Below are 4,997 nucleotides of genomic sequence, written 5' to 3'. Positions count from 1 at the left end.
CACCCAGGAGCCACAGCCCCCGTGACCATCCCAGTGGGCCCTCCCTTGACCCTGGTGGCCTTGCCTGCACAGGCCAGCCCAGCCCAGCAGGTAGCCCAGCAAGCACATGCCCTCTGTTGCCTCCAGGCCTTGGTCCTGGCTGGTCCCCTGGCCACAGGCCCCGGGTCCTCTGTGATTCAGCCTCTCCCTCCAGGCTCCCTGAGCCACTGCCTCCCCTAAGAAGCCTCCTTGACTCACGCCCCATTGCCCAGCCCCTGTCTGGCTGCCGGTCTGTGAGGATCTCCAGGGCAGGCCCGGGTCAGCTCTAGCCCCTCCCAGCTCAGGGCCTAGGGGCAATTGCCTGGGGTCCTGAGGGGATACTGGTCGCTGTGACCCATCGACTCTGGCATTTGAACACCTGCCTGACTTGGGTCTTACTGAGCCCAGCTTGCCAGATGACGCTGGAGCCTGCTCAGGCCAGGCGCCCTGCCTATGGGGCTGGTTCCTGGGCTTCTCCCAGAGCTGCCCATGTCTGAGCATCCCTCAGCACCGACAGGTCCACAACCAGGGCCTCCAGGGCTTCTCACGTTCCTCACAATGCAAGATGCCAATCTCCTGGCTCCCACCCGGCGCCGCCACACTGAGGGCTCCTGGCCACGGGCTACCCCTGGGCTGGAAACCCAGCTCTCCCCAGGGTCCGGCAGCTCTTCTCCTGACCTACTTACTCACCTGGGCAGAGGCACAGAGGCCCCAGGCTGTCTGCCAGGCAGAATGGGGCTCTTGAAGAGGGCAGGGTGCTGGCTGCCCAGTATGGCAGAGAAGTGACCTGGCACAGGAGGGCTGGGGTCCTGCAGGGCTGCTCAGCCTGCTGCCCCTCCCCAGCAGGAGGCTGGCACTCAGAAGCCTGCCCCGAGCCCTCTCCCCTCATGCAGACCCGCACCTGCTGCACCTGCAGCCCTGCTCTGCCTGGCCTGTCACCTACCCCTGCTGGCAGGGGGCCACTGCCCAGACCTCACACCCTTTTCTGCTCCAGCCATTGGTACCCAGTGGGAAGGTCAAAGGGCCAGCACAGTCCCACTCAGCAAGTGCCTCCCTGGACTGGCCTGTGCCAGGCCCTGTACTGGGCACTGGGCACCCCTACGAGATCTGCCCTGGCTCTAGCAGATCCCAAACCTTCCCCCATTAGAGTCAGCCCAGCCTCATCTCCTCCCAGATCGCCATGACCTCGGAAGTGTTCCCTTGGCTCTCCTGCCCATTTCCTCACCCACCTGGCCTGCTATCTGCATGGCTGCTGGGCTTTGGCTCCTTAACTGTGTCATGGGCGGGTCTCACTTCCCTTTGGGGGCTTGGGCTGCAAATTCACCTAAGAGCTGGGCCTACCACCACCACCACTTGTCACCACAGCCTCCACCCTCATAGCTACTGCTGAGGCCAATCACAAAACACCATCAACAATAAAACCAGGACCACCACTGTCACCATCGCCACCACCCCCCCATGTTGTCACCATCGCCACCACCATCCCCCATGTGTTATCAACACCATCATTACCACCAGGTCCCACCCCCACTACCAACAATACCATCAGCTGTCATCAGACCACAGTCATTACCTCAAGACACGATCGTCAGCATCATGCCATCAACAATACTGTCACTACCACCACCCACTCCATCATCATCAATAACACAACCATTGCTACCACACCTTCACCACCATCGATGACACCATCAGCATCATAAATACCACTCTTTCTTCCACCCCATCATCAGCACCAAAACCACACACTACCAACAATGCCATCCTCACTACCACCAGCCCCAGCATCACCACCACCACCCCCATCTTCACTACAACCACCACCCCATCATCAAAACCACACAATCATCAGTACCACCACCCTGTCATCACCACCACCACCTCTGCCTCCATCCTCAAAACCACACAACCATCACTGATACCACCCCACCATCACCATCACCACTGTCATCACCAAAACCACACAGTCATTACCACCACCCCATCATCACCACCACCACCATCACCACCATCACCATCACTGTCATTAAAACCACACAACCATTACTACCACCGCCCCATCATGACCACCACTACCACCATCACCATCACTATGCCACCATCACCATTACCACTGTCATCATCAAAACCACACAATCATTACCACCACCCCATTATCACCACCACCACCACTACCATCACCACCACCATCACTACCACCACCATCACCATCACTACCACCACTGTCATCAAAATCACACAACCATTACTACCACTACCCCATCATCACCACCACCATCCCATCATCACCCCCACCACCCTACCTCCATCCTCAAAACCACACAACCATTACTACCACTCCATCATCACCACCACCACCCATAATCACCACCCCCAGCCCACCTCCATCATCAAAACCACACACCCATCACTGCCACCATCCCACTATCACCAGCACCACTGTCTTCATCAAAACCACACAATCATTACCACCACCCCATCATCACCACCACTACCATCACCACCATCACTGTCATCATCAAAATCACACAAGCATCACCACCACCATCCCATCACCACCACCATCCCATCATCACCACCACCACCCCACCTCCATCATCAAAACCACACAGCCCCACCACCACCACCTCACCATCGCCATCACCACTACCGCCCTCACCCTCACCATCACCACCACTACCACCACCACTGTCATCATCAAAACCACACAACCATCACTACCACCATCCCATCATCACCATCACCACCACCATCACCACCATCACTGTCATCATCAAAACCAAGCAACCATTACTACCACCACCTCATCATCACCACCACCATGACCACCACCACCATCACCATCACCACTGTCATCATCAAAACCAAGCAACCATTACTACTACCACCTCATCATCACCCACCACCACCCCACCTCCATCATCAAAATTACACAACCATTACTACCACCATCCCATCATCACCACCACCACCCCACTTCCATCATCAAAACCACGTAAACATCAATACCACCACCCCATAATCACCACCACCCCACCTCCATCATCAAAACTACACAACCGTCACTACCACCACCATCACTATGACCACGACCACCACCACCACTGTCATCATCAAAACCACAAGTGATGATTGCATTACTACCATCACCTCCATCACCTCCATCATCACTACCACCACCACCGCCGCCATTAACAGCACAGTCATTACCATCACTGTCACCACAACCGTCACCATTACTGTCCCTTTGCAGTCATCACGATGACCACCAGTCACCCATGGTCACCAACATCATCTCCACTATGAGCACATTATCATTCGCATCTCCAACACTGCCAGTGTCTCATCAGAACCAGCTCCATCACTGTTCCTGGGACTGACACTAGCCTGGTAATGACAACAAGCGTTTATCCCGTGCTCACCATGTCCAAGGCGCAGTGCAAGCAGAACCAGGCTGGCAGGAGGGACGGCCACCATCATCACCAGCAACAGGGCATCCACGCCATCACTACTGCCTCTCACACCCGACACCCCTGCCCTCCAGGAATCTCCAGGCTGACCCCACTCCCAAAGGTGCAGTCCTCTCTGGTAACCTCCAGATTGTTCCAGGCACCTCTGCACCAAGGCAAGCTCAGAGAATGGACACCCACGACCACTCTGCCCTCCCTGCTCACGTGGAAGTCCTTCCTTTTGTCTACCTCATATCCTGCCTTCCCACATCCTTCAGAACAGTCAGTCACCACCCTCCCTCTCTGACCTCAGGGTAACACTGAGGGGCCTGGTAAGATGGGGCTTTGATGAAGCCTTTTCTGCTGCCCTAAATGAGCCATTGTGCTCCTGGGTAGAGGGACACGGGTGCTGAGCGGAAGAAGCTCACAGCCTTCCAGGCCCATCCCCATGGCTCGGACTCCTGCAGCCCTTCCACCTGCCCTCGCCCCAATGAGGCATGGCTGAGAGGAGCTCCCACTGTGGAGGAGGGCACAGGGGCGCAGTGGAGGAGCGGCACGGGGCGGAGGCGGAACACAAATGTCCAGCCTGCCTGCCCCGATCCCAGGCAGTGCCAGACGGGAGCCATGGGACTGGCGTCTTGCATTGTGAGGAACATGAGAAGCCCGGTGGGGCCCAGTCGCAGGCCTGTTGGTGCTGAGAGAAGCTCAGACATGGCCCAGGAGCCAGCCCCACAGGCAGGGCACCAGGCCTAGGGCCGGCTGAGATGGCTGCCGGGGGCCATCTGGGTGCAAAGGAGCCGGGTGGACATTGAGGAGTTGCTCCACCTGGCCTCAAACCCAGAAGCTTGCTGTGACCCCATTCTGAGCGCCGGCTTCTGGTCCAGGTCTGGGCCTGTCTGGCTCTTTCAAGCTCCCAGCAGAAGGCCTGGTACGGAGCAGGCACCCAGGAAGTGGCAGCCCTCTCCTTGCACGTCCCCGCCACCCCCAGCTATTCCACCTCTGCTCACCTTCAGAGGCAGAGAGCTCACCCTGTCTGCTTCTAAAAGGTGGCATGGGGATGCAGGCAGGGGCCCCTGGAGGCCCAGGGCCTGAGCAGACCCACCCACTCCAGCCGCTTCCAATCCCACGTCTTGCAGACACCTTGCAGGCAGCCCTCCCACCGTGGCTCTCGGCCTCTGGGCCTTTGAGGCACCTGGGGCCTGGAGTGGACGCCAGCTCCCTCTTCATAGCCGGTGTATGCTCCCTTCCTCTAGGAAGCCCACACCCAGAACTGGCCCCAAATCGCAGCACACGGGTGGCCGTACCCCAAGTCTCCAGACCCCAAGGGTGGCGCTCTGTTGAGCGGCTGCCTGCCATCCTCTCAGAAGCTGTCCTGGACTTGGAGGGTAGGATGGTGCCCACCTGCTGAGTGGCCCCGTTCCCGTTCCTTAACAGTCACAGCAGCCTGGCTTTACAGACATGGAAGCCAAGACTAGAGGAGGGGAAGTCACCCACGGCCACCCCGCCAGAGAGGAACAGGGCCGGGGCTGG

At 58.1% G+C, this 4,997-nt stretch overlaps 1 protein-coding gene across 1 annotated transcript in view; it reads right to left on the bottom strand.

Annotated features, from left to right (window-relative positions):
- Positions 1–4,997, bottom strand: part of LOC111553376 (adhesion G protein-coupled receptor B1) — a 61,892-nt gene that overhangs the window by 1,010 nt on the left and 55,885 nt on the right. The gene's annotated exons all lie outside the window — the stretch shown is intronic.

The sequence above is a fragment of the Piliocolobus tephrosceles genome, chromosome 7 (genome assembly GCF_002776525.5).
Source record: "Piliocolobus tephrosceles isolate RC106 chromosome 7, ASM277652v3, whole genome shotgun sequence".
In the NCBI taxonomy this organism is placed as follows: Eukaryota; Metazoa; Chordata; class Mammalia; order Primates; family Cercopithecidae; genus Piliocolobus; species Piliocolobus tephrosceles.
This window is presented reverse-complemented; position numbering and strand designations above follow the sequence as displayed.